Source organism: Trachinotus anak, unplaced genomic scaffold (genome assembly GCF_046630095.1).
Source record: "Trachinotus anak isolate AG129_WGS33_773 ecotype Australia unplaced genomic scaffold, CSIRO_AGI_Tana_v1 ptg000013l, whole genome shotgun sequence".
Lineage (NCBI taxonomy): Eukaryota > Metazoa > Chordata > Actinopteri > Carangiformes > Carangidae > Trachinotus > Trachinotus anak.
The window spans coordinates 5345330-5363353 of NW_027273864.1; the positions used below are offsets into that span (position 1 = coordinate 5345330).

Consider the following 18024-nt stretch of genomic DNA (forward strand, 5'->3'; position numbering starts at 1 on the left):
ACTTTTTTCCTATCTGTGCTATTTTTTCATGCACAGAGTATTGACAATGACAATATTCTATATACTACATACTTATACAATACTGACAATGTTAATACAGTCTCAGAAAATAGAAGAAGAGTAAAAACACCCCCCAGTTTCCTGGAACTAAAAAGTGAAAGATCGATTAAACAAACTGAAAATTAATCAGCAGCTATTTTGACTATCAATTAATTATTTACATTATCTTTTAAGCAATAGCATTTGATATTCCAGTCTTTCAAATGTGACAATATGTTGTTTTTCTTTCTCTTTTCTTTATTTTCCTAAATTGAACATATCTGTTCATTTGAAGCTCAGGCTTTGCAAATGGTGATGGGAATTTTATTTCACGGTTCCCTGATATTTTATAGACCAATCCAATCGTTGTTTAATCAGTCATCATTTCTTTTATTCATGTCTTTCTTCTGACATTATTTGGTAGATAAAATTTCAGATAATTGTGAAAACTCCTCATCACAATTTCCCAAACCCAAAACCGATGAGACGTTCAGTTTAACGTCACAATCAAGACAAAGAAAAGCAGCATGTCGACGAGAGACTGGCAGTTCTGTCTGAAAAATGAAAATGCATTGATGATCAAAATAGTTTCTCGTTCATTTTCTCTACATCAACTAATTAATCGGATTAATCATTTTATCTCTACTATTAAGACATATAAAAGTATAATAAGTCAGTGTGAGAAGAAACATGACCTTCTCCCATCATAAAGAGGGAAATACAGTTCCTATAGAATAACATCCCAACAGTAGCACTGGTCCAGGCCAACATGGAGACAAAGAGATGTAAAACAGGTGAATGCAAGGTAGAGGATAAAGCAACAAGTCTTACTACATCCTCTCCTCAACTCCCAGCATGCCTCTGTGCAGTTTAAGCAACTGTCAGACTCATGATGAAACTCATGAGCACTGTGAAGAGCACGTGCGGCTGTAACGTCAGCACTTACAGGATATCTCATGACAAAACAAGTCAATGTGGGGAGTAAAAGTGCAGCTCTGTGTGCGAGACAAGGCTGAAACAGCCACACACTGAGCGTCCTCCATCATACCTCCCACACGTTCACAAGCACTTGGAACAAAAACCACTCATTCTACCTTTCTTCTGTTCCTTGAGCTAGTTTTCCTGGAGAGACATGAAATAAAAATGACTTTGATGACATTTCTTCGAAATTTCCTGCGGGAAGCATGCAATGAAATTTTTATGCCGCGCGTCTAAATGCACCTATCCTTGAGTATTTTTAATGTCACTTCTGTGCTCCGTCACTTCTGACAGGGCTGTTCGCTTCCAGGACGTTAGCAGCCATTAAAAGGGCTGGATTTTTTTTTTTTTTTGAGACTGTGAGTCTGCATCTGGGCAGCCGGGGCCACATCACGCGGCCACTGGATAACATTAGATGCAGGTCAAAAAAAAAGAAAAAAGAAAAAGAAAGATGCTGTTGCAGTGCATTAAACTCCAGTTTGCGTCTTTATTATAGGCTACATCTTTGTTGCAGAGAAATCTCCCTGGTGAAGTGTTTCTTTTGTTTCCGTTGTTAAACTTAAGAATAAGTTCAGCTCTTGTAAATTCAGAGGAGAAGTCCATGAAACAGATCACACACACACACACACACACACACACACTCACAGTTGCAGGGGCTGCTCCTCAGTCAGCCACTCACTTGATGCTGAATGAAGGATGTCAGTGCATCATGAGATGGATGCTCAGTGCAGCACATGGTCTGTTCTGACTGGTCTTATCATCACACTGACACATTTTCCCTGACTGTACCCGCCAGATTTATTTTTATGTTCCGGGGCTGAATGACTTTTCAGTGATGGTTTGAGTGAGCGCTTTTTAGCAGAAGTTGGCACATTAGATGTGCAGAAGCTGCACAGTCTATTAACACATATTAAAGTAAGCTTTTATGGCATTTGCTGGCCGTCAGACTCCAGGACCAATAGGGGACAGTTTATACAGTGACTGGCAGATGATTAACACCATTAGAGCAGTGATACAGTGACACACAGGCTGATTCATTCTGAGCTCCACTTACGAGCATCATGAGGCATCCAACTGTCAACTGAACTTCCATTTTTACAGCAGTTTGGGGTTTACTTTTGAGCACCAAATCAGGGCGGGTTTGCCTTCCACAATTCAAGAGTGAATTTGAAACATGCATATATTTTCTATCAGCGCTGAAGCTCAAGTTTTCTGCCTTAATCCCGCGGTACTCGGGACCGGGCGGACTGAATTCTCGTGGCCGCGGTAGGTGGTCAGCGGCGGCGGCGGCGGCGGCATAATCAACCAAATCCGCAGGGATTATTCATGGGAGGGTCAACGCCGGCGGATTACTAAACATCTGCACTGATCTGAGAGACGCTCACACACACACACACACACACACACACACACACTCGCAGATTACTTTGCCTCCTCCATGATAGTCCCACAACAAAGTAGACACAAGGAAATGAGATCAGCAGAGGGTGAAATTCAGAGAAGGCAATCCCGCCTGCAAACGCCCCCCCACCCCCCCAGTACAGCATCAAGGCTTTAATCTCATCTGTGAAAAGTTGGGATGTAAACTGCGCTTCATTTGTCTCTGAGCTGCCGCTGCTGCTCAGCTGATTGAGGTTCAGCTTGACAGGTGGCGAAGTTACGATATGGAAAAGGAAAGGAAAAATAAGATAATAATAATAATAATAATAATAATAATAATAATAATAATAAGAGTCTTACCTGTCCTCACAACAGTAGGCTAATCTCTCCGAGGAATTCACAGCCTCAGATTAATCCGTATTTTCTCACTAAACAAAATTCTGCACACAGACATCACTGTCGAGCCGCGGCGACGCTCCCGGCACAAAAATATCCGTCTGACTTGTGCGCAAAGAAGCCGCTCTGTGTCTCTTTCGTGCTGCGCTACATTCATTCACGGGCTGCGCCGTGCAGAGCTGTGCTGTGCTGTTCTGTGCAGTTCTGTGCAGAGCTGTGCTGCTTTGTGCGGTACCGCCGCTACTGTGTCTCCATCCCCCTGCCTCTCTCTCAGTGGCACAAGTGGCTGACGGCGTGGCGCCTCGCAGGTTGCATGTCGGAAAGTGAAGCCTCCGTGTGCTCTCACTCACTCCGATGCGTCAAGTCTCCCCTCCCCTCTCTCCCACAGTCCCTCCTCGCACCGAGCTGGAGCAGGCGGAGAAAGACAGAGAGAGAGAGACCCCCCCCCCCCCCCCCCAGCATCCTCACTGCTCCGGCCATCCAAGCGGAACACACTCCCTCTTCCTCCTATTGCTACTCCTTCCTCACCTCCTCCTCCTCCTCGCCGTCGTCCTGCTGCTGCTGCTGGGATGTCCAAGAGTCTGGGAGGTTGATGGACCAAATATCTTTCAGATGACCTGGAGTGCAACCGGTGATGCCTCTGATCAGCTGAAGATAAAGTACACATTTATATAGCCTAATGTTCTATTTCTTATTTATCATAATGGGCTATAACCTTTTAAAGTGTGTGTGTTTTTTGTTTTTTTTTTTTGTTGAGCCTAATGCACAGGAGACCTCTCTAACAGCTGAAAAACATGCTCCACTAATTTCACACATCACACTCTATTTACTTGGAGTGTAACTTGAAAAAAGTTGTGTCCCTAGAGTGAGCTGTGTGAAGTCACCTCAAGTGATGTCACCAGAGTCAGCTTCGGCTGGAATTGAAGACTACAAGTTTGAATATGAAAAAACAAATCTGGGCGTGTGGAGTTGGACAGACATGAGCTTTTACCCGGCGCCTTCAGCCTGCTCCTCATCTCCGGTTGAGGCTAGAAGCTCCTGTCTGCATCAGCCAGTAGTAGAATAACACACCCAAACCTCAAACAGAAGTGCTGATGGCTGAGCTGCATTGTGGCAGAGGTGGGAGTAAGTCGCACATGTGCAAGTCACAAGCAAGTTTCAAGTCTTCACAAGCTTCAAGCCTCAAGCAAGACCCGAGTTACTGTGGTGAGAATTAAGCAGGTCAAGTTGAGTCTTTCCTCAGATCAAGATAAGTCAAGTTAAATGAAATTCTGACTCCAGTTTCCAAATTTAAATCCATCAATAGACAGTGGTTATGAAAAGTTTAGTTTTACCTTCAACATTAATGAAAACTGCTTACACCCTATAAATTTTACTGGTATTTGACATTTTGTGGGAATGTAGAGTCCAGATCTGTGACTGCAGCCACTCACTGCTACAATTACTATTATTAGTCTTATTATTATCATCATTTCCTTCAGGTTATGTTTTCACCCATTTATTTTCAGCAGGATTACCCACTGAACTGATTTCCATCAAACTTGGTGGAGGGGTGGGGCATGGACCAGGGAAGGACCCATTCAGTCTGGGTCAGATCTTGTTAAAGGGGTGGATTCAGAATTTTTTTTCATCACATTCTTTACTTTGTAGGATTTGTTAGGCCTTGGTGGAGGTATGTGTGTCATCCTAGTTATTATTATAATGCATCACTATGTGGAACCTGCATTGTGTTCTCTTTCCTCCAACAATCCAAATTTAATATTTTTGACCTTAACGCTGCTAGAAAATGCAAATATTTAATTAAAAAAGTCAAGTCCATTCAAGTCATCTGGCTCAAGTCGAAATCATGTCTCAAGCCATGAATACAAATCACAGTCAAATTAAGTCTTTTATTAGTGATGGTCAAGCAAGTCTCAAGTCCTCATATTTAAGTCATGTAACTTAATGTTGGCAGCACATCACAGACTCCTAGAAATCATGTTCATACACAACTAAACTGCTTTCCCAGTGACATTGTGGTGGAAATGTAATCCTTACAATTACACGTATGATTGTGGATTATGTTCAAAGGTAAAGCTCTGAACATTCACTAATGCTAAGCGCTGCATTTATTAACAGCTGAGTTGCCAGGAAATGATTACGGTGGATGGCAGGTGTGCATTACTGTCAAACCAGAGACTGGGGTTTGTATCCACACTCTACAGTTAGGTTTAGGCGATGAAAGCACCTTGGTTAAAGTTTCAGAAACATGGTAGTTTTATTTTTGATAAAATAAACAGGTTGTGTTTGAAATCAATGGGAACTTCTTGTGTACTTCACCAGACCACTGCCTCTCCTTGACCTTGCTGTTAGTGTATAAACATAACCATAAAAAGCCTAATAATGCGGAAGTCATGACAAATTGATATTGCACTGCAAGACTTGATGTTTTGGCAGAACAAAATGCATTGTTCGCAAACGTGTGTTTATAATAGTTGATGTTGCATTTATTTTACATTACACTGTAATAATGTTACATGATTTTACACTGCAGTGCCAATGTTCACAAAACACAAAGACGACTATCCTCCCTCAGAATTAAGTGCCACTTTCTTGAGCCACCCTTTTAAAATTAAGCACAATAAAGTTTTTTGAGTTCAGAAATTTATATCTGCTTTTAAAACACACAATCCAGTATTACCTCACTTAAAAAAAAAGTTTCACTCTCTCAACTGTAGCTCTAAAATGAGCAGTTATTCTTTTCTTTTTCTAGGTCACCAACAAACATCTTCACACCTGACAACAAACACCTTCACAAATATGAGGTATGTGGGACAAAATCCTATCAGATGAAGAGAGCCTGCAGCCTGATGCATACCGTATTTCTGAGAAGGTCCTAGAAAGAAAGAGAAAACAAGAATTTTGTGTTTCTTCCTTTTCTTGTGACACTCTAGTAAGTAGTCCAAATGTCTCTTTTGAAAAATAACAATCTCTTCTGCACTCACAGAAATTTGGATTCAGGAGTGCACTTCTCACAGCTGGAGTCACTCAAGTAACTTGCTCATGCTTGGATTTTTCAGAAAACTTGGAGACCACCCACAGGACCAAGAGAGCTATTTGCATATGCCAAGTTGAAGTTTCCATAATGAAAAAACTGCTGTATTCTTGTAATAATACTCGCCGCGACTCGACAGTGAAAAATTAAGGACGTACATATATATTAGCTGTTTGTAAGTTTTGCTATTGCTACATAGCCAACGTTAGCATTAACAGCCATTTAATTACCAGTCTTGAAGAAGCATTGAGAGTTCAGCTTCATTCCTTTACTCACCATGAGCTGTCTCCAGCAGTGGGAGGCAACCCTCTTGTTTTGTTTCTATTCCTTTCACTTCTTTTCTCGTACTAAAGTTAGCATGCTAACCAGCAACCCCAGCCCGGTCGCATCTTATTGTCACTTTCCAATACCGAGTCACTGAAACATCCAGTCTGCCCTGAAGAAGTAGCACTGCTCAGAGGGCATATTATAACTTCTTGTATTGTAAATGCAATAATAGCTGAAGCTCTTGACCACACTGGTAAGTAAACAGCTGTTAAAGCTAATGTTAGCTATGTAGCAATAGCAAAATATACAAATGGCTTCTTTAATGAATCAGTTGTGACAACCCTCTCCACCTTGTGAACCGGTTGCTTCCTGTGTGTGGCTGCTTTCTCTCTGCAGGTTCTAGAGGTGGGTGTGGCAAAGGGCTGTCAAAAACGTCAGCAAACCTGGCACACCTGGGCCCTGTGTGCCAGTGCTCTTAGAACTGTGCTGGAGCTCAGTTCTTCCACGTCCTCTCCTCCCTGAGACATCCATTTGGTTTTTGGCTGGCATTTAGTTTGTGTTCTTTCTTCTACAACATTGCACACATACACTTCTTCACTCATACAGCCACTTACACTGCTGATTTTACAGATTACACATGCCATTGTTAATTTAAGTTCTCTTCCTACATTTAATCTTTTTTTTTTTTTAAATAAAACATTCGTTATTTGGCTTACTGGTGTGTATCGCCTTCTTTTGTCCAGGCCATGCGGCCCAGTTTGTGACACAATATAAATATTGGGACATTGATTATTGAGTTTAATGAAGACAGAACATTTAACTATAACTGGGGTTAAAGTGACCATGAAGAACTCACTCTAAAGTAATTCCCTAAAGCAACAAGTCCTCCAGCCGTACCCTTAGATATGATCCATAGGAGCATACCAGCAGCGTCCTGCACTTTTGTTGTCATGATAATAAACATACAGTTAAGGTTGTGAAATGGTCATGGTTTGGTTAGGCTTAGGAAATCTTAATGGTTTTAGTTGTAATAAGTACTTCCTAAAAGGGGCTATTGGTAAATTTTCTCTGCCACCGAATGTGGCTCCCTGCCAGGAGCGGGTGGTGGTGATTGCAACTTGAGCTTCGGCCATTAATGTGTTCACAAGACAAGAGGTTATAATACGCCCCCCGAGCAGCGCTGCATCTTTAGTGCAGATTGGAGGCTACAGTGAGTTACAGTTGGAGAGTGACAAAATGGGTGGGGATCAGCTGGTTAGCATGCTAATTTCAGGAGAAGAAAAGGTGTAATAGAGACAAGAGTTAACATTGGTTATGCTTTCCACCACTGGAGACAGCTATTGATAAATAAAGGGGTGAAGTTTGATGCTGAACTCGCAACATTTCCTCTAGACTGGTAAGTAAACATCTGCTAATGCTAACACTGGCTATTTAATAATAGAGAAATGTAAACATAGCCTATTTAAACTTTGAGGACATTTGTCTTAATGGTTACACTAATAAACACAAAGTGAGGTCAGAGGTCGCCTAACAATAAAAAGTAATAAGCTGCTTGCACAGACGACATGTCCGCTTGTGTTTTTTACAGGAGGAAAATCTCCTTCTAGTCATTCCACATAGACTTATACCACCAGTGTTCCCATTATGGTGAATGAAGAAGATGAAGTGAGTGTTGTTTTCCCACAAACACCACCAGTCTTTCTCTCCTCATGTGGATAAAATCACCTCACCATCATCATTCATCCCTTTCTCTGACTATTCAATTAGAAAAAAAAGGGGCTCCCTTCAATTTAACTGGATTGCCTGAAAGAATCAATATTTGCCACTGATATTGACAGGGGCAGGAGGTCAAACCTGTCTGCACCTCCACCTTTATCAATACACTGATTCTACTAACACCCATGAATCCGCCAGCTTTCTACTGATTCCAGTTCAGACTACATGCACTCTGGCAAATGTGTGAAAGCTGAACCACAGATATTTACATAATCACACAGGCTGTCAGAGCTAAGGAAGCACAGTGTAACAGCATGATATCTAAGCGTCGGCGAAGGCGAGTTTCGGTGAAGTTTGGCTTTAAATGTCTGGAAAGCTTTAAGGGATGATACCCAGCAGCTTTGACAGGTCATTCTTACACTGTGTCCTTCCTGCCTCAACAGTTCATACTGAAGCTCTGACCGTCTTTCAGACCATGAAACATTTGCGACATCAATTTAATGCTGAATCAGAGCTTCCACAGGAGGCAAGTGTGTTTCAAAATGCAACTTTGGATGTGCACAAAACTATTTTCCAGCTTTTATTTGCACACATATAACACTGTTGGGTTATATCAGTTTAGAGAACACTTCATTGATTTGTATATGAATTCCCTAAAGACTTTACAGACCTTAACCATAACCTCCACAAAGTTATAAATACAGACATATGAAATTTAGCTGAAGATAAATGCAATTACAGTAAAATAAATACAGACACCTTTTACAGTTGAAGCCGGACATTTACATACACCTTAGCCAAATACATTTAAACTCAGTTTTGCATATTTCCTGACATTTGATCCTATTAAACATTCCCTGTCATAGATGAGTCAGGATCACTGCTTTCTGGGCTTTGCGATGGCCACTCCAAAACCTGGACTTTGCTGTTTCGAAGTCATTTTGCCACAATTGCTTGGGGTCACTGTCCATTTGGAAGACCCATTTGCGACAAAGCTTTGTTTTCGTGACAAAAATCTCTATTTGCAGCAAAACATGCCTGCAACATGATGCTGCCACCCCCATGCTTCAGGCTTGAGATGGTGTTCTCCGGCTTGCAAGTCTCATCTTTTCCAAACACAACAATGGTCATTATGGCCATATAGTTCAATTTCTGCTTCATCATACCAGAAAACCATACCGACATTTCTCCTGAAAGCAATATCTGTGTCCTCATGTGCAGTTGCAAACTGTAGTATGGCTATTTTTTATGGTGGTTTTGGAGCAGAGGTTTCCTCCCTGCTGAGCAGCCGTCCAGATTATGTCGATATACGATGTGTTGTACTGTGAATATAGATACTTTTGTACCTGATTCCTCCAGCATCTTTACAAGGTCCTTTACTGTTGTTCTGGGATTGATTTATGCCAAAGTACATTCATTTCTAGGAGACAGAACACGTCTCCTTCCTGGGTGGTATGACAGCTTCATGGTCCCATGGTTTTGATACTTGCCTACTATCGTTTATACAGATGAACACATTACCTTCAGGCGTTTTTTTGTCTGTAAACAGTTACTTGTGTAAAAAATTGCTTGTACCATGTAAAAATTGATGTTGTAGCTGACTCAGAACCAACCTAAATTAAAACTATGGTGAAATCTGTGCAGTGCTTAAAGAATGCATTTTATTGACTTCAACCCTAGGTGTATGTAAATGCCTTCAACTGTACATCCCTAATTAGATGCACTGTCCAACTTTTAGCTGGTTTAGAGTCCAAAATTGGTACCAAAATGTGACATAGTAGACCACATGCAAATCTAAATACAGACACACCGTGAAAAAGGAATTAAAAAAACACCCAAACCCCCACTTCCATGCTTATTTCAGAGGTGTGACTTTCAGTGTCTCACTGTGCCATAATTTATTCCCCAGGGAAAGTGTATTTATAATGCTTTCACCGACTCCCCCTCATTCACTAGGCCTGTAATAAATATATTTATGGCTCCCTGGGTTTTTAGGAGCCACATAGCACTGCAGCACATCTTGTTAAGAGTTCAGAGGGTTTGTAAACTTGTGAAAAGCTAAGCTGTTAAACACAGTTGTAGGGTGACTGGCCTCAGCCACAGGTAGCCAGAGTAAACAGTGAAAAACTTTTGGAATATCTATAAAAATCTAGTGTCCCTTGAAAAGTTAACAGTAATTCTGCGATGGTGGAGCCCGCCCCAAAATCTTTCATTTGTGAAGGACTTAAAGGAATAGTTTAAGGAATAGTTTATTTTCTAATGTTTTGCCGGATGTCAGATGGTTTGATTGACACCACTCCCATGTATGGGCAGTAGATATGAAGCTACAGCTAGCAGCTGATTATCTTAGTTTAGCATATAGACCAGAAACAGGTGAAGTTATTTCTATATTTTTACACGATTTTTGTGCAGATTTTACAAAGTTGTTAATTCGTGAGCTTCAGAGGTGCTGGCATTTTGTTTCCTTTGGACAGAGCCACTCTTGCTGTTTCTCTCTTTTTCTGCTCTCAGCTAATTGCTAGGATCTATACTTAACAGAGGTATATTGATTTTCTCACTCTCAGTAAGAAAGTGAATATGTGAATTTCCCACAATATCAAACTATTCCTGTAAGAGCTTCAAAGAGCTTTTATCATTTTAACTTCCAAACTGGATTGGAAAGTAAAGTCCTTCGATGTCAGTAGGAAGCTACTAAATATTTTCTATTAGAGTTTTGATTTACAGAGCAAGTTCTTGGAGAAAAGTACCAGGTGAACAGTCCAAACTACGCTTCAGTTTGAAGGTCATCGCCTGTTTAGTGTTTTTAGTAGCAGCCCTGCTAGCAGATCTGTGAGGCTGTACTTTGCCACAGTGGTGCTATGAACTAAATTCTAACATCAGCATGCTAACACGTTCCCAATGACAATGCTAATATTTACCATGCTCACCATCTTATTTTGGTGTTTTAGTAATCTTCTCATCTTCACATCTTTATTTGCTAATTAGCACTAAGTACTGCTGAGGCTGAAGGGAAGGGGATTAGCTCGAAGGCATTTGGTCATAAACCAAAGTAATTTGACCTGATACAAAGATGTGGGAATCACCGAAGTAAATGCAATTCATCCTGAGGGCGACATGAATGTCTGTACCAAAATTTCATGGCAATTCATCCAATACTTGATGATATTTTTCACTGAGAAGCACAAATGTCAACCCCAGAGTGGGACTGGAGAAGAGTGAGGGGATCACTAAAGTCAGTTAGATTTGTACCTTGGGCATTATACATGTCTGTGCAAAATGTCATGGCAATCCATCTGGTAGTCATTGAGATATTTCAGTCTGGACCAAGGTGGTGTGTGTCAGCGTTACTATCCAGAAGGTCATGACTCTCATGTCTAAAACGTGTGTTGAGAGGATCTGCAGCTGTTTTATGTGTGTTGACTGAAATCCTGGGAGAGACATCACTTGGTGGCTATAAGCTTCATGATAGTTACCACATTTACAAAATCTTGAGGATTTGAAAACATATCTAGACATGTCTATGTCTAATATATTTATTCTTGTCAGCCAGCTTGTGTGTGTATCTCAGGGTTTCTTTCCTTGTGAGACATGCCGCCACTCTTAGTACCTGAATTACGTGCTCAAGTCTGCAATTAATTCAACCTTTGATCCACCATTTTCCCGTTATCCCAATATAAGCCTTAATTATAGTGAGTGGGATTTAAGAAGATCTGTTCCCTAAAAAAAGAAAAATCAATTTATATGCGAGACCAGTGGTAATTAGTAAGAATGTATGGGGGATATTCCTAGTTGACCTGCAAAAGAGCGGAGAAAGGGAGACAATCGACTTGGTGGAGAAGACGGAAATCTTACCACATGCTGATGCTCTGGTTGGTCAGCAGGCTAAAAGCACACCTCCTACTGTGCACACAAGGCATCACTGTCTTGACTCTGACTCTTGAACAATTTGCTACTCCATATCATCTCTTTTTCTCATCTTCCCTGTACGTGCCATCCCACGAGGCGGAAAGCCCACCCCCCCTCAAAAAGAAAAAAAAAAGTCTCCTGATGCTTTCTTGCCTGGGCTCCATTGTGTCCTCTTAGATCCTCAGTCTGCTAATGACTGCTTTGCTAACCACCCCCCCCCCCCCCCCCCCCCCCCAAGATCTGTCTTTTCTCTAAAGGACAGTTAAACTTCTGAAGCATGAAATGGAGCCGTTTCTTTCTATTTATTTATTTTTTTCATCAATTAATGAAATTTTTCCCTCACAATTCAAATGGCCAGTTTATTGAGCATCTATTAGCCTCAGATGCACTAATAACAAAAATCAACTAATGGATTAATCAATTACGGCGTTAATTAGCGCAGAGAGTGAAGGATGAGCTGAATTTGAAACATAGACAATGTTATTTTGATGTATGCTCAGGGCCATTGCGAACCGCACTCAAAAGATTCATCCCAGTAGACTTTATGTGTTAAATTGATGCAATTGCTTTTCACTCGAGAGTGCACGAGAGAGTTGAGCAGACAGCACCAGTTGACTGAAAATGGAATTTCTCATTATTGTCTCTTTGATATCTCAGGTTATTTTCTCTCCGAGAACACAACCATTGTGTCTGAAAGCCAGCCACGAATGAGGGAGCTCGCACTGAGGTTTCAAAGCCTCCTCCACCCCCCTCCCAAAACTGCCACACCAGAACCACAGAGCAGCATATGATATAGAGCAGAGCTGTCATCCTCTGCAGCCTTGGGTCTCATTACTCAGGCTGTATTTATCCTTCCATGCTCAGGAAGTCTGCGTTTATCAGGCCTTTTTATCGATGGCCATTGGGGTCATTACTAGGGATGGACAGTATTTCCTGTGCAGTCATAATTAAGTCATAGCGCTGCAGTCATTCTTCAGTAAGGTTATAGTTTGACTGAAAGCTGTAAACGCCCTTATGACCAGCTTCTCTAAACAGTCTTTTGCAGAATTTCAAGATCACTTGAGCCTCTTTGTCTTTTTTATGATGCCTTGTCAAGGGATGTTGTTGTTAATTGAGTGGTCAGCACACTCACACACAGAGATACACACACACACACACACACACACACACACATGCATAGTTGCATGATTTGTGAAACTCCAGTGTGTGTGTGTTTAACAAAACTCTAATCCTTCCACATATATTAAAATCATGTTGTCATCTAGTAGACCCAAGTCATCACATATCCAACCCCTGAGGTTTGGAAGTGAGTAATGGCGGTGCTAGCAGGTGGGAGAATTACAGTGCATGGGGTGGCTTGTATAATGGTGAGAGCTCAGCATTTTGCAGCTAATTTCAGCATTACTGTCAAACTGATTTCTGCTGCTGCAATCCTGTGTTTTGACTATTTGAAAAAAAAAAAAAAAAGATGCAGAATATGCAAAAACCAGGGAGGTGAAATGTTAGGACACAGAGGTTCTTGTTCTTGTTAAACATCTAGGGTATAAACATGTGAGATTGTTGTCGACATGCAGAATGGATCAGTGCTTTTACCCGTGCACTTAATGGATGAAAAAAAAACCATAAGAAACAAGTGACAAAGTCAACAGAGACCCTCTTCAATTTGTGGCATAAGCAATGTGTAAATGTTGCTGTGTGACAATAAACAGAAAAGACAGTTAAATCTCTATTCATCCCTTGATGGAGGAGAATAACCTTGTTTTATGGGCTGTGCCACAAAGCAGAAAATTAGTTCCTGAAAAAGTCATTAGCAACTTGGTTGTTTTATAGGGTGACATGCCCTCTTGTGACCAATACTATGCATTTTTCTCTGCAGAAGCTTTTCCCTGTCAGATACTTAAACACAGGAGAAAGCTCTGGGTGCAAAATACTGACAGACACTTCCATACAGTAAATTAGTTTGGCACTTGTCTGTGAAAGTATTTACTGTTAACATTAGATTAAACATGCTGTGATTTGCACATATAAAGCTAGATACAGTTAGTAATTTAAAATTGATAAGTTGTGGGAAAATAACAATAGTACAAATGGTACAGTGGTTCAATGGTTCAAAAGCTGATTGCATGTGACAGAGGCTTGTTTTCTACATTCTGTCAGTATATTATTTTCTACCTTCCTTATTTTTGTCTTGAGTGGCTTCTGATATAATATGTGATATATAATAAGCTGTCAGCCATTTCAGCATGTTGATTAATGCCTTTCCAGTACATGGACAAATCTATTAGATGAATTTTAAGAAGCAAAATTTTCAAACAATATCTATTACAGTACAAAATACCACATGCCAGCTCTTGGTTTGAATCATTGAGAACTGATTGTGAGCCAATGACCTAGCCAATTCTAGACTTTAATCAAGACAAATATTGAAGCTAGACAACAGATTTTTTCGGCCTATTCTGAGCAGTGAACACAGCACTGACTGACTGATGTCATTGCCTGGTCAACTCAACATGTTCGCAAATTGCTGCGTATTGATACATCCATCCAGTCGTTATGGAGGACCATTAGCATACATTCAGAGTTGTTTTTCCGACCACCTGTAAGTCCAGTACTGGCTCTCTTTCAGCTCTGTCTTTGGTCTCTACCAACTCCTGAAGGAAATAAATGGCTCTTTATGGTAAGTGCTCCACCATGTTCACCAGCTAGTTGCTAACTTTGGTAGCTGAAAACAACGCTATCAGACCTGTAAACCTGGGGGAAGCCTTTCATGTTGTTTCATTGTTTTCACATTTTCATATGAGAGAATGTAAAAAGAAAAAGAGGGACAGTTAGCAGTTAGCATGGCTCCATCCAAACCTCTAAAGCTCACTTAGCCTTCTATGACATTAGATACCATTTGTTTAATTCATACAAAAAATAAAGTTGTTGTGAGTTACCCACCAGGAAGTCACTGTATATAGCCAAGTAAAAGTTAGCAATAACTCTCTGTTGGTGTTGGTTAAGCTTTAGCACTGCTGGTTGGTGGGTTTTTTTGACCTGTGGACAGAGCCACAGTACTGTATAGTAGCCTCATGCTTTGCAGTCTTTATGCTAGGCTAATTAAGCTAACCATCTCCTGGACATAGCTTCTTATTTAACATACAGTTATGAGGGTGGTAACAATCATCTTTAACTCTCAACGAGGCAAAAATAACAACAATATCAAACTCTCCCAGTCACCAGCTTACTTATTCCCATATGCAGGGACATTTTTCCCCAAACTGACATGTGTCTAGTAAGGAGAAAAAAAAAGCTTGAAAAATTCAGCATGTCAGGATCTCTCTTTAATATCCAGACAGGGAGATGTTTTGTCAAAAAAAGTAAAATATGAAGTCAATGAAGACGTGACACCTTCAGAAGTCTTGAAGCCTCTGGGTAAAGCAGATAGTGCAGAATACTGCACAAAAACAAGCATGAAACACTGCTGTAATGTTCACTGCATAAACTGAACATCTACTGCAGGCTATGCAAGAAAACAACTGTTTTGATTTTTTTTCTTTTCTTAGACTCCATCTGCTCTGGACAATCCTTATCCACCCACAGACACTTGATCTAATACTTGGAACAATATCTGACTGGGCTGACTGGTCATCATGTGTTTTTCCAAACGAAAGAACAATTTGTGGATAACTTTTGTCTCCCTCTTCTGGCAGTGACAGTAATTACACAAACACTGCGTGTTAATTGAGTGGTACCAGTGGTACCATTGGTACGGATTTCCATTACCAATGGAAGTCCGTGTTTGTCCTTGCTGTCAATTGCTTTTTTTCTTAGACTGCATCACACTTTTTTTTTTTTGCATGTTTCCTAGATTTCTCCACCATGAGCTCCACCATACTCCTAGCTGCTGTAGCCCATTCTATCTCTGTTGCACCCCTCTTCAGGTCTTGCAAATCAATATTGGTGGTTGATGTAAAACACAATGCTACCAGTGCACCACAGACACCAGATTCAAAGCTCCAGTATACTGTGAAAAACAGAGAGATTTGCCTGGCATTGATAGGCTTAATCAGCATTGTATGGAGTCCGTTGAACAACATTCATTTATATGTAGTCCCACACTCCAGCATTAAAAATAAGCTTTTTTCTTTTTAAGTATATGCGCATTTGATTGGATTGTATCCTCAGACTAAAACCTTAAAAAAAATTCTTCCTGCCGTCAGACCCACCCTCTGCAGTTCACATCTTCATCAGCCTTTTCCCCCCTGATGAGTTTGCATCCCTGAAGCTCTTGTGCTATCCCAGATCATTGTTCAGCTGTTAATGAACAGTGGCGGAATGAGCAGTGATATTACAGAAACAATTAGACAGGCACTCAAACAGAGGCTGCACAGGTCAAAGTGCAGAAGATTAATCACCTCTGTCACGTGAAAATGAAAACCAAAGTTGCAAGAGAAAGTACACTGGCAAAGGATGTGTTGATGCTGTATAATTTTCTGCCAAGCTATTTCCAGGCAAAGCAGGAACATGATCTTAAGATTAACGCTTCTGAACACAGAGGGGGAGAGAAAGGCTGCAACATATACCTTGGATACACACACGTCGCCCCAGTGAAAACAGATTTTTTTTCTTTTCTTCCAGCCTGGAAAGAAGATCATAAACCGAGGTAGAGAGTAAGGAGGCAGAGGGAGAAGTGTAGTGTTTTAAAGCGTGACACCCCATCACCCACGAGTGACGCACTGATCTTCATTTCCCTGCTCACTGTAGCGCATCTCATCTCATCACGCCTTTCCAGGTGCAGCCTTTTGAGCAGTTCCCTGGTGTCTTCGGGGCCCACTGAGCTGCTACAGGACATGCTAACAAGGATACATGGAGGGTACTCTGTGCTCACAGCTAACAGTGGGGACGTGTGATAATGTGGCACCAAGTTAGATTTAAGATCAAGTGAAGCTCAGTCACATAAGAAGTTTTCATCCATACTGTATATACAACTTTGAGTGGAATAAATTACATGACACAAGTGTCATCTTACCAGAACATAGTTCCCTCTTTCAACAGTCTCCCCAACATGACTCATACTGGCTCCTTCATATTCAATAGCGGAATTGCATGAACATTTTATAACGCCCTCATGGCCATAACTTGCAGACCACTGCATAATTCCTGTCTGTTATTATTGCTGTAAAAACCATGGTCAACTGTATACCTCTACCTCTGCTGTGAGGTTAGCTGTTCAGATAATGAAAGAAAGACAGATGGGAGGGAAGAGATAATTGTACAGTTGCAGAAAATCATCAAGGAAAATGAAAAAATTAGATGAAATCTTATTCACAAAGCTGGTAAGATGTTTAAAGTTACATCATATCCCTACAAGTGCTACATGATGTATTATTCATCCAAGAGTCATCTGCTTTAATTGCTTTGAAACACAAGTGTCATGGATTTAGCTGCTGAATTAATTACCTAACCTCCCCACAGATTACAAGATAGATGATAAGTGTGAGTGTATTATGTTCAAATCTCCTCTCCACAAAAACTACATTCTTATACAAAAATGCTACAATGAACAGAACTTCAAAAAGTTCGCTGACACTATCCAGTATCCACTCATGCCAACTAAATCATGTTCAGGTAATTGCAGTTAAAGCTACAGTATGCAAGTTCTGGATATCAAGCTCGCTCTAACATGAGACTCTCTCTCCCTGCTGCATTATTCTCTGTCCCGCTCTTCACCTACCTCCTGGTTGTGTTCACTGTCTCAGCTATTGCAGGAATCGGAAGCTTGCTAGTCTGTGAGTCAGCCATAGTGACATCTTCCAGCAGTTAATACAAGGTTGAAGCTTCAGTGCGAGAGGGATAGTAGATCAGAAGCTCATTCATGTATTGATTGACAGCAATGAGCTCCCACCCCTGACTTCGGCCCTCTCTGATTGGTTAGAAAAGTGAGGCTCGCTAAAAAAGGGAAAGGAATATCTCTGCACTGCTGCCAGGCTGTTCATTGAGTCTGGCTCACAGCAGCCTTTGACAGAACCTCTCCACATGAAGATATCTTTTGGAGCATATTTCAACCAGAAAAAATAATAGAAAAAGTTACATATTGTAGCTTTAGGGTTAGGATAATTGGTGGCCTTGGTCAAATATTTAAAAAGTCAGTGATGGCACAGGACATGCTTAGTTTTTTAACAAATTTTGAACCAAAAGCACTATGTTTCTCAAACCAAACCATGGTCTTTCCTTCACCTTAAGGGAGCCAATTGTAAGTTACATCGCCAAAGTTAGTATTAAAAGCTGCTTACCAGTCTGAAAGAAATATTGTGAGTTCAGCATCA

The 18024-nt window shown here is 40.8% G+C and overlaps 1 protein-coding gene and 1 long non-coding RNA gene across 3 annotated transcripts in view; one reads left to right on the forward strand and one right to left on the reverse strand.

Moving 5' to 3' along the window:
• cntn4 (contactin 4) overlaps positions 1 to 3136 on the reverse strand; it is a 155354-nt gene extending 152218 nt beyond the window's left edge. The window contains exon 1 of one of the 2 annotated variants that reach the window (XM_071493217.1): positions 2758 to 3136. The gene's annotated coding sequence lies outside the window, so the exon portion shown is untranslated. The remainder of the gene's footprint in view (positions 1 to 2757) is intronic. The other variant, XM_071493216.1, reaches the window with a different exon arrangement.
• Positions 3137 to 3366: 230 nt separating this feature from the next.
• Positions 3367 to 7030, forward strand: LOC139630098 (uncharacterized). The gene is made up of 3 exons (XR_011693116.1): positions 3367 to 3452; positions 5546 to 5597; positions 6491 to 7030. It is a non-coding gene; the product is annotated as an uncharacterized lncRNA (long non-coding RNA).
• Positions 7031 to 18024: the final 10994 nt, after the last annotated feature.